Source organism: Pseudorca crassidens, chromosome 15 (assembly GCF_039906515.1).
Source record: "Pseudorca crassidens isolate mPseCra1 chromosome 15, mPseCra1.hap1, whole genome shotgun sequence".
NCBI classification, from domain to species: domain Eukaryota; kingdom Metazoa; phylum Chordata; class Mammalia; order Artiodactyla; family Delphinidae; genus Pseudorca; species Pseudorca crassidens.
Window position 1 is genome coordinate 87,974,569 of NC_090310.1, and position 12,116 is coordinate 87,986,684.

Here is a 12,116-nt window from a genome sequence, read left to right on the forward strand (position 1 = left end):
TTCAGGCAGCCCACCTGGCTGAGCAGCTGTGAGATGACATTATCGGTGTTCTGAGGGACAAACAAGGTGGGACGGTAGCAGACGCGTCCCCTGCCAGCACAGCACCGACAGCAGAAAACCCACAGGGACCAGCCACTAGCAGGGTGACCCTGGGGGGCCAGCCCCACCCTGGCAGAAAGAAGGGACACCAGCCGAGACCCCAGAGTGAGAAGGATGGCCAGGCTGAGGGCTTGAAAGCCCCTGGGAGCAGGCACAAAGAGGGAGGAAGGACAGCAAGGTGACCAGTGGAGGGAGGGTGCCTCTTAGGCCCAACAGCACCGCGTCCTAACCCCCGAATCTGCGAATATGTTACCTTACCTGGCAAAGGGGTATGAACCGTGAGATGGAAGATGAGCCTGGTGGTCTGGGTGGCCCACTGGTCTCCAGCGTCCCAAGAGGAGGGAGGCCGGAGGGTCAGAGCCAGAGGAGACGCAGCGATAGAAGCAGAGGTTGGGGTGATGTGAGGAAAGGGCCATGAGCCACGGGGCGTGGCGCCTCTGAGGGCTGGAATGGAAGAGAAAGCCTCCAGGAGCTCCATCCCACAGACACCGCACCCGGGGGACCAAAGACTCTGGCCCCAGAGCTGCAAGGTGCTGTCTGCGTGCTGCTCCCAGTCTGGCTCGGTGTTCTGTCACAGCAGCCGAGACTCACCACCTCCTGGGGAGGAGCTGGGTGCCGGGAGCCGTGGATGCTTTAGGCAGGAAAGGGACAGTCTAATCCGTGCTTCTGAAATATGGGCTCGTGATGGGACGGCCACCCCAGGGCCAGCCCGAGCGATGCTCACACCGCTCTGGGCAGCTTGTGGCCTTGTCTCCGGAGCTCCTACAGCCCTGCTGGCTCCCCCACTGCACAGACGGACAGACTGAGGCCCACGATGCAGCCTGTGTGCCGGCCTCTTGGACACAGGATCACGGAGGAACCCGGAAAGGTTGATGTCATCATGCGGACATTTAATGTGCCTAGGGTTAGGGTCGACTGCTCCGGTTTGCCCTTGTTTCCATCCGTCAAGTTTTATGTGGCCCCGGACAGACCCGAGCGGAGCTGTGTGTAACTTTCCAGTGGCTTCTCCCCTGGAGCGTTTAGGAACCTTCCCTGGGACTGACGGGGTTTACCTGTGTGTGCTGGTGTGACACCCACACAGGGGGGACAGGTGCCCCAACCAGGGACAGAGGGAGATCAGAGGGGGTCACGTTCCCTCCTCGATCAGAGAGGAGGGAGAGGGGTGACACAAATATTCAGATCAGTGCATCTACAGACCTGAACGGCATCCCCTGTGCAGGTTGGGGAGCTCAGTGGGCTCTAGACCTGCCCCCCACCCCAGGACTTCCAGCCTTAAGTAGGCTGGTTGGCAATTATGTTTTCTGCTCTAATGATTTAGCTGGTACTTAACCCACTTTCCATATTTACCTGACTTCTAGGTGCTTTGAAAAGGAGTTTGCCCAGGGAGGGTGGGGGAGGGCCCGGACTCCTGCGCACATAGGAATCATTTCAGGCAGTCTCTGGGGTTTGCCATGCTTTCCAGAAGGAGTCCATGTGTCTGAACTCACAACTTAGGGTTTGCACCTGTTCCAAACAGCGGAGCCGCTTCTCTGACACAAACTAGCTTGTGTCCACAAGGACAGTCTGGGACACGGCTTTCCTGCTGCCAGAGGGTCAGGAAAGTGGTTCTAATAAAGGTTGCCAGGAGCCCGTGTCTGTCCTCGCAGTCTGAGACCAGCCGGGAAATTTCTCTCTCAAACTGCCCCAGGGCAGAAACCTCCCTAGCTTCCTGGCCTGGTAATTTTCCAGAGCCGAAACTTTCCTCTCAAGGGGCAGGAAGGACGTTCAGCCACTGACAGCTCAACCAGAAACATTTCTGACCCACCAGAAGCCACAGCCTCCCTGAGCGGGAACGGAACGTGACTCAGCAGGACAAGGGGCGGGGCAGGGTGGGTGGCAGAGGCAGCCTGGGGACCGCCATGTCGGGTCGGGGTGGTATGGTCTGGCCGCCCCCCACTTTTCAAATCACGTGCGTCTCTGGCCTCACGTGAGCAGCCTTGACGGGTATAGATCGGTCCGGGGGCGGAGGCTCAGGACGGGGCCGAAGGTGGGAGAGAGGCCACGGAAGTACCTGGCCCCTGTTCCCGTTTGGTGGGAGCATCTGGGGGAGGAGGGAGGGTCCGCAGACTCAGGTTCCTCCCCGTCACAGTGCAGATGGCGAGGCCGGGTGCATGAGCTCTGCCAGCTCCCCAGAGATGACCCCTGGATCAGACCCAAACGAAAAGGAGTGTCAGGCCGCGACTCTGTCCGGAAGTCCTTCTCTGGCCTCAGGGCACGTGGCAGGAGGTCACCTCCCTGCACTGGGGGTGGAGGCCCCCGTGGAAACTGAGGTTCAGGTGGGAGCCCTCAGAACTCAGCAGGTGGGAGCCCTCAGGACTCAGCAGGTGTGAGGCTCACCTGCCCCTCCTCCCCTGACAACCTGGGCCCCTGCACTGGCCCCTCTGGGGCCCCCTGGGACGGAGCCCCTGGACCTTGGGCCTGCTCGTTACGGCGGCAGAACAGGGTCTGCTGACTGCTGCGTCTCTGAACCGGGCTCAGCCCCAGAAGTGCCGCTAACAGAGCCCCCTCTACTAAGCAACTTCTGCAGTTCTCTATTTGGATATCTTTAAGGGGAGTTCTTTATTATTATCTAAATATGGCACTATCAAAAAAAAAAAGGGGGGGAAAAAAAGGGAAATGCCCATCCAAACCACACTTCTGCCAGTTTCACCAGAAAGACCAGATAAAACCGGAAATTGCATGAAGGGACAGAGCGAGGCCTTCATCCAGATAGAGGAAGCGGGCATCACATCCTCTTGCTCCCAGAGGGGCCACGCTGTCTCCACCCTCGAGTGCCTGCCAGGGACAAGTGGGGATGACACAGACTGTGTCCCCACGTCCCCATGTCCCCGAGTCCCTGTTGACCACTGACAGTTACAGATTGGTCTGAATAGAATCCCATGGAGTCCACGCAGGTCACTGGAGCCCTGGCACGTGCTTCCAGAATCACCTGTGTGGAGACACCCCACCTTTGCTTTCCTCCCCAGAAATGAGGGCAAAGAAAACTTAAATGGAAATCCCCATTTTATGAGTTTGGTTTTCATTATAAAACGTCTCCCCATTTCCAGGCAACTGCCTGTGAAGTAGAACAGAAGCTGAGAAAGCGCTGTAAGGGCTGGAACCCGCAGCCCCACGCAGCAGGCAGAGCGGGGCATCACCAGGGTGGCGACTGAGAGCCTCGTCTGCGGCAGCAACTGGGCCCCGAGAGCACTTTCCTTGACCGTCACCCTCATGAGAAGTCCGCTCCGCTGCCAAGCACAGTGAAATTCCCACCATTTTCCACCCTTTGGTTTGTAACTTAATGTTGCTCCGACTAAGACAGAACAAAGCAGCTCACGGAAAAGCCCTCCCTGTGGCCGCCTTCCTGCCCCCGCGGCGCCAGGACGACAGCTGCCAGGATCGATTTCCTTGTTGGGCCCATCCTGCCAAGGGTGTGGTCAGCCCGGGAAAGCAGTGCCAAGGGCAGGAAGGGCACAGCCCTGGGCGATCCAGGAAGGAGACCCCAGAAATCAGAAGGCAGACAGGTGGGTCTCTGTGAAATGGGAGTGACCACAGGCCCCAGCGCGACCTCACCTGCAGGAGGTGGGCGGAGCTTTGCGGGCAGGACCCTTCCTGCCCCCAGGCCTGGTCCCCATGCCCCATGCCCCCAGGGCTTTGCACAGTGAAGCAGCTGAGCCCAGTCTGGGATGTGCCGGGGTTGGGGGGCTGCTCAGACCTGAGTCCAGGGCAAGGGGCCCAGGGCAAGGAGCCCAGGGGAGGATGGGGTGACAGGTGACTCAGTGAGCAACAGGCTGCCCTCCTCCCTGCAGCCTGGCCTTTGCTGTGTGCTCTCCCCTCCTTGCTCCAGATAACTCGGGGCCCACCGAGACCTCAGACCAGGGAGCAGGGATCTCCGGGTAGAAGGACACCTGGGGAGAGGTCAGCAGCCTTCACATGGGCTTCTTGGGTGCTGCTGTCAGCTGTCAGGGTCACGGGGGAGGAGCTGATGCCCCCTCCTCCTCTCCACGCCCCTCTCCTCTGTTGGCGCCTCCTTCCCAGGCTCCTCCCTGCCAACCTCCACCCCGGGGGCCCCAAGCCCCACATAAGTACCGCCTAATTTCCGCAGATGAAGTCCCATTTCTTGCATCCAGGCCTGACTGTCCCTGAAACCCAGAGCAGTGTGTCCAGCTGCTGATCCTGGGTGTCCAACAGGCATCTCTGAGCAGCTGAATTCAGAAACTTTGGTCCAGATCTGCTCTCCCCACCTCCAAATCTCATGGGTAATTCTCTCCCTTACCCGTCACATCTGCTCTAAGAGCTAGTCCTGGGCTCTACCTCCAATACATCTCTTGAACCTGCTGCCTTCTCGTCACTCCTCCTGTCCCCCTCACCTCTTGCCTGACTCCTTGTGCTCCTTCTGGTACCCTGCACCCACTATGGAGTCTGACTCCATACCGTGACATCCCCCAAGAACACACTTAGAATCATGTCCCAAAGCAGTGAAAACATCTCAATGGCTCACCATCATTCTCCAGATAAAGTCCAAGCTCTTTATCATGTGCTAGGAGGAGCGCTGACGTAGGAGGACCTCCATACATCACTGTCATCACCATCACCACCACCATCACCATCATCACCACCATCACCATCATCACCACCACCGTCACCACCACCATCATCACCACCACCATCATCACCATCACCATCACCACCATCACCATCATCACCATCACCATCATCATCACCATCACCACCATCACCATCACCATCATCATCACCACCATCATCACCATCACCATCACCACCATCACCATCATCACCATCATCATCACCACCATCATCACCACCACCATCATCACCATCACCATCACCACCATCACCATCATCACCATCATCACCACCACCATCATCACCACCACCATCATCACCATCACCATCACCACCATCACCATCACCATCATCATCACCATCACCACCATCACCATCACCATCATCATCACCACCATCATCACCATCATCACCATCACCATCATCACCATCATCACCACCATCACCATCACCATCATCACCATCATCACCACCACCATCATCACCATCACCATCATCACCATCATCATCATCACCACCATCATCATCACCATCATCACCACCATCACCATCACCATCATCACCACCATCACCATCACCATCATCATCACCATCATCATCACCATCACCACCACCACCATCATCACCACCACCATCATCACCATCATCATCACCACCACCACCATCATCATCATCACCATCATCATTACCATCACCACCATTGTCATCACCATAGTTTGCCTACAAAGCAAGGGAGAATCTCCCTACAAGTGGAACCCAGGAGGCAAGGACACCCCCAGACAGTGCTTCTGTCACTGTGAGCGAGGCCTGGAAAGAAGGAAATTAACACCTCCCAGGCCATGTAGAGACATAATTAATGAAGGTGATGAGGAAAATATTTATTAAACACTCAGGGTTTTTCCACTTCCCTGACCTGAGCCAACCGGCTATGAGTCACTTGTCACTCGTGGTTGAGTTAAGCAGGCTGGGCAGCCCCCACCTCGCTCAGCCAAGCGTGGAGCCTGCCATCTGGAGCCCCACCCAGCACAACTGCCCCCCACGGGCTCCTGAAGCCTGAATTCTATTCCATTGTGCGGACAGGCACGCTTTGTTTATCCTTCACCCATCGACGGGCACTTAGTTCGCTTCCAGCTCTTGGCAGTTGTTAATAATGCTGCTTTGAACATGGGTGTGCAAACATCTTTTCAAGTCCCTGCTTTCAGTTCTCTCGGGGATAATATACCCAGAGGTAGAATTGCAGGATCACACCATAATTCCGTTTTTAGGGTGTTTTTTTTTTCAGAATTGCCAGACTGTTTTCCACAGCAGCTGCAGCATTTTACATTCCCGTCAGCAATGCATGCAGGCGGACTTTTTGAAAAGCCCCCAGCGGGTAGAGGATGGGGTGGGTGTGCTCTTGAGAAATGCTGACATAAATTCCCTGGAAATTGAGGTCCTAGCTACCCCTGGCCTCCCCCAGTGGCCCCAGCCCACGCAGGAGCCGGGCTCCCGTGTCACTTGCAAACACGGAAAGGATGAGAGCAGGAAACAAAGACTGAATCAGAGCAGCTACAACTCTGAGGAGGTGCAAGGCTGGTGCGGGCGGCAGAGGGGGCTTCCAGGGAAAGAGAATGGCTTGGCCAGGGAGGGGTGGGTCCTCCTCAGGGCTGGGTCCTCAGTGGGGCCAGGCACCCCCAGCCCAGTGCATGGGGAGCAGCCTGGAGAAGGGACCTTCCCCATGAATGGCTGAGCCCAGGAGGGTGTCCAGCCCGGGCCCAGCACACCTGGGGGCAGGCAGCCAGCCTTTCTGGTCTCTGACCCTGAAAGCTGCAGCTCCCAGCCCATCAGCTTGATCTCCTCCCCAAAACCATTCTCTGGGTTACTTGGTCTGGGCTGCCAGGCTGCCAGGGCAGCCCCCTCTCCTGGGAGTTGCACCGCCACCCACCCAAAAGCAGTAAGGGTCCCCCACAGGGGGCAGAGTGGGCTGGGGGCACCTTCTCTGCAGGTTCCAGGCCTGGGATTCTGGAAGGGGATTTAAAGGGGCACAAGTGGAGCCTGGATCGCAGCCGGAGAGACGGCAGAACGCGTACTGGCTGTAGGAGATGCAGAGGTCGGAACAGGAACAAGGTAGGGGTGGGAAAGGGGGAAGCAAAGGGGCAAGGTCACACCTGGGGCAGAGCCTAGTGATGTGCTGGACGGTGACACCGCTGGGCAAGGGAGGGAGGAGGGAGGAGGGAGGAGGGGGAGAGGAGCTGCAGGTTTGAGGACCAAGGGCTCGAAGGTGGGAGCCCAGCCCCCTCCCTCGGTGGGTGGTGTGTGGACTGGGGACCATGCTGGGAGATGCCCAGCCGCCCACCACTAGACCGGCTCGGGACAGGCGTGAGTGGGAGGTGCTGAGTGGTAACTGCTGGGTGAGGAGACCACCCAGGAAGCCAGTGCTGCAGTGGGGAAATAGCTCTGGCCTCGAGAATGTGCTGTCCTGGGCCCGGCTCTCCACCACGGTCCCTTCCCTCGCTGCTTCCCGTGCACTGGGCTGGGGGTGCCTGGAGCCCACTGAGGAACCAGCCCTGCACCCCCAGTGGACCAGGTTAGCGGTGTCTAGGAAGTCAGCACCCCCGCCCACACCCCCCAGGGTGGACAGTGGGTGCCCTCCCCACCTTTTGCTAAGACAGGTGCCAGGCCGCAGGGGTGCAGGTCCCGGGTACCTCGCTCTGAAGCATCAGTGCAGCACGGATGTCCTCCAGTAGCAAGGACCTTGCTCTCCCATCACGCACCCTCTGCTCCCCTGCCGACGGGCACTGGGCTGTTTGCACGAGCTTGGTGGGGTTACGTGCAGTCTGTGTTTTAGCAGCTCTGCCAGGTCATTCCCCCCAAAGTGGAGGCAGGTAAACACAGCCACCAGTCCTCTCTGGAGTCACCTGTGCCAGCTCCTCAGGGACCTCAGAGACATTCCCGAGACGAGGAACAAAGAAAAACACAGAGCACAAGTGGCCCCCACGGCGGCCAAGCAGGGAAAAGGGCCCCAGCCCCGTGTCCACGCCAGGCCATGGCCATCAGCATGAGGACGGGACCACACTGGTGACAGGGATGGAGCAGTGGGTAAATGTGGACACAGTGTTAGGAGAGGGTATCTCTCAAGCTGTGTGATGCGAAAGTGGCCGTCACCAGCCAGGACTGGAGAGAACGTGGACACAGGAACGCAGCCGCTGTGCACGTGTGGAACCACGAGCGAACGGTTCTCCTTTAAAAATATCCATTAACGTTGTTATAATGTCGATCTTGCAATAAATAAGATGCCTGGGACAAACAGGAGGCAGAGAACGAGACAAACAGAGGGATAGAGACAGAGAGACACGCAGAGAGCCAAGGGGAGAATAAAGCCTGGCGGGGGCGGATCAGCAGGGCCGGGGAGGGAGCAAATGGAAGTGGCCTGATGAGGGCTGTGGGACGTCCTGGCCCAGGGCTCTGGGGTCTCTGGGGAGCCCTGGCAGTTGGACACTGAGGAGGGCAGGGCTGGGACAATGCGTGGGGTGCAGACAGTGGGCGGAAGAGAGGCTGGTCGATATTCTTGGTGAAGTGCAGGGGCCTGTCTGCACTGGTGGCCAGCACAGTCCCTGAGCTGGAATTCCGGATGCAAGCACTGCACAAAGGCACACAGGTCTGGCCAGGGGACCCATGCGGACAGCGGCAAGCAGAGGTGCTGGGCCAGGTGCAGAATGGGGAACAGGAAGAGCGAACGAAGCCTGGGTGTGGGCAGAGGGGGGGGTCCTGGGCCATGACCGCATCTGGGGGACCACTGGAGAGACCCATGTGGACACCTCGCAGAACCACAGGCCTCCACAGGGAGAAGTGGGAGGACGCCTGGTGGGAACACGGGTTTGGGGCACATGGACAGAGGAAAGAAGCTGGCCTGAGCCACGGCAGCGCCCGCTCTGAGGCCGAGGGCACAGAGAGGCAGTGACAAAGGACGCCAGGCTGGTGAGGCCTTGGAGGGCGGGGGGATGAGTTCCCAGGCGGTGCCGCTGGAGGGGGGCTTCCAGGGGAAAGCACGGGAGTGGTTTGGGGGTGGCAGATGACGGGCGGGGCCTGTCGGGGGCTTCGGGGCTGGATGGAGCCCAGGGCAGCAGGCGCAGCATGGGGGTGGGGTCTGCACAGGAGGAGGACGTGGGGACCCGGCCACGGTCACCAAGGTGCCCAGGTTCAGAGGTGACCTCAGGGGGGCTGCTGGCCCAGCCAGGGGCGTCTGGAAAGGTCTGTGGGAAGCATTTCCCACAGAAATGAGAGGTGTGGCTGCAGAGGGCATCCCAGGCCTGGCCCCAGGCCGGGGGAGGGAGGAGCCACGGGGCGGGAAGACGGGCGGGTCGCGGGGGTGCCTGTGCAGGCCGGGCAGAGCCCCAGAGGCGCCTCGCAGGGCCTGCACACACGGGCACCCTCGGGCCCCGCAGAGCCACCAGCCACCCCACTTCCTGTGGTGATCAAGGCATCTGGGACCCGGAAATTGAGCCGGCTCTTCAAATCCCCTCTGGCTCTGCATGTTCCTGGGGTTTAATAGAACATTCAGGCCTCTCAGTGAGCCAGAAAATCGCGTTTCTCCCCTGGAATGAGAAAGAGTTCTCCCAAGTGGGAAAGGGCCCAGCTCCTCTGCAGGGCGCTGGCCACGGGCCGCACAATCATGGAGAGTTTTGGAAAGATTTCCTCACCACTAAGTGGGTTTAGATGTCGTTCACCCTCCCTGAGAACTCGCTTGAGCCCGCCTCGCCCACTGGCTGGCCTATTCAGGTCAGAGCAAGTTGGTACAAGCTGGATGGGGTCCCGGTGGCCGCCAGGCTTCCCGGGCCCCAAAGACAGCAGACACCTCCCCGGAAGGAATCTCAGGGACCAGGAGGCACCCCTCTTTTATGCCCCTGGGTGCTCTCTCCTGACATCCCCTGTAGCCCTTCCAGTGGCCTTGGCCAGGCCCCGGGGGCTTGGAGAGGGCCAGTCGGGGACCCACACACCTCAGGCAAAGCCCCAGAGTCTCAGCTGGTCCCCAGGAGGGTCAGCCCGGCCCGAGGAGCTTCTCCCGGCCGCAGGCCTGACCAGCCCCATCTCTCGTCCAGACGCAGTGGCTCTGTCTCCTCGCAAACCCCGGGCCCTCCAGGAGTCAGACCACGCCCGACCGGGGCTGGCAGCTCCCCTGCCTGCGGCCACAGCGCCCACCTGGCTCTCCCGGCCCCACCTGCAGCCTTGCCGCCCCCGCCGGCCTGGAGCCACACTTGGCCCTCCTTTCCAGCTGCCCCAGAGCCATGTCAACACCAGTATCAAGGCCACAACACATGCACTTGTCAGGACTTGGGTGGCAGCGCCCCCAGAGGTGGCATCTCCCTCCCAGCAAACTCCCAGACCCCCACCCCACCCTGGGAACTGCCCCAGGGCAGCAGCAGCTGCAGCCTTGTCGTTGCAGCCCCTGGAGCTCGGCTTCTCAGATGGGAATTTGTCTCTTTTTTTCCAGGGGAGGGGCTCTCAGGCCTGGGCACCTGTCAGCAGGTTGGAGCAGGGCCGACCAGGATATCTGGCCGTGGCTGCCCCTCTGGAGGTCAAAAAGGTCCTGGGTTGGGGAGGAAGGTGGGTCAAGGGCTCAGGCCACTCCGCCCTGGCTCGGCCAGTCCTGGTGACTCAATGAGTGTAGTCGGCAGGAAGGAGCCAGCCCAGGTCACAGTTCTGGGACTCTGATAAAGCCATCTTGAGCAGAGGGGACACTGGGGCCCTCTTTACAGAACTACAGAGCCCAGCAATACATTGGCTTCCAGGGGTGAAGAAGAGGGAAGAGAGGACAAGTGGTTCTGGAGGACTTCCTGGAGGAGGTGGGGTAGAGATTTGCATAGTCAACAAAGGAGGAAGCTTTCAAGAACACTGTAAGTGCCAAGGCACGGGGGTGGGGGACGACCTGCAGGGTACCTTGGCGAGAGGAAGGTCCTGGCTGGAGTGGACATGGCAGGCAGATCACTGGGAAGCTGAGGGTTAGGGTGAGGGTTAGGGGGGCGGTGGGGCAGGCCGGGCAGGGAACCAGGAGCCAGGCAGGGGTGTGTGAGCTCCAGCACCAGGCCAGTGGGGGACATGAACGAGGGAAGGACGGGGCAGGAGGGGCCCAGGGGAGTCCAGAGGCTGAGAGCAGGACGGTCCACCCCGGCTCCACTGGAGAAGCAGAGGCCCCTGACTCTCGGCGGCCTGGGTCTATCCCTCCCTTCCACGGTCTGACGCTCTTTTCTGCTGGTTGTCCTGAGTAGCAGGGCATTTGCTCCTGGGGAGGTAGCAGCTTGTGGGTGAAGAGACCAAGGGCAGGGTCTCAGTAGCACGGTTTGCTGAGATTCCCGCCCAAATAAAACACGAAGAAAGGCCCGAGCAGCGCGGCAAATAGTTGTTGATAATTTGAAGGTCTGCGTTTATTGTCTTTAACACAAAAACACCCTCGATGCAATACAATCTTCCTAGTCACGTGGCGATTACAGGATTGACGAATAACGTTGTGCATTACAGGCGGGAGGCTTGGCGGGCGTCCCTCTGCCATGATGGACCCCGCGATGCATACATAGCTGTGTTTGAAGCTACTGTAGCGACTCCCCTGAAGTGGGGTCCTTCCGGAATGTGAAGTCTCCACCGGCTGGACCTTCTGAGCCCACCTCCACCCTCATACTGGCAGGGCGGGCACTGGGCAGGCCTGGGCAGTTCCCATGCCCTCCACCTGGCAAAGACACTTGCTTCTTTATGGAAGCGGATGCAGAAGGACCGCACAGGTGAGTCCACGATGAAATTCAAATGATTTTTATAGGGAGATGCTGGGCAGCCGAGGCCCTGGGTCTGGATAGTGTTGGGCTCTGCGGGCGCCGGGGGGCCTGGCGTGTCCCTTCCCGCAGTTTCGGCAACGTCTGTGCTGTGGAGCCCCCGGCACGGAGGGGGGCTTCTCCTCACTCTGCTGTCTGCCTTTCCTGGAACTTAGGGTGCCCCGGGGTGTCCTCAGATGGTGTCCTTAGGGCTCAGGGCTCTAAGGGAGGGCGGGGAAGTCCAGACTCCATCTTTTTCTACTCCAAACCTAGTCTCTAACTCCAAACTCTCTGAGCAATTTCCAGTGGCTTCTAGAGAGAACCTGACACCGCCGGCATCTGCCTGTCCAGACGCCTGAGTTATCACCGGCGGAATAAGCCTATCCAAGTAAGTGCTTGTGAATGAGGGTCTCTGTTCTCCTGGCCCAACGCTCCCATCACCGCCGCCAGAAGGGCAGCCTTTGGACGGTAAACGCGTGTTACTCCGTGTGGCTTATCTGTGAATCTGTAACCCCAGGGAGAGCCTCCCGCGTCCACCAGCGTTTTGGGAGAATGCCCGGGACCTGTGCAGGGGAATCCGATTCCCCAGCAGCTGCCTTCAAAGGCCGCAGATACTCTAAAAAAGACAAAGAT

At 59.3% G+C, this 12,116-nt stretch overlaps 1 long non-coding RNA gene across 2 annotated transcripts; it reads left to right on the plus strand.

Moving 5' to 3' along the window:
- Nucleotides 1-10,201: 10,201 nt before the first annotated feature.
- On the plus strand, nucleotides 10,202-12,116 carry LOC137208162 (uncharacterized). 2 transcript variants are annotated; one of them, XR_010935503.1, is made up of 4 exons: nucleotides 10,202-10,577; nucleotides 11,200-11,456; nucleotides 11,757-11,871; nucleotides 12,001-12,116. It is a non-coding gene; the product is annotated as an uncharacterized lncRNA (long non-coding RNA). The 2 variants fall into 2 exon arrangements; XR_010935502.1 differs by having other exon boundaries at nucleotides 11,200-11,871.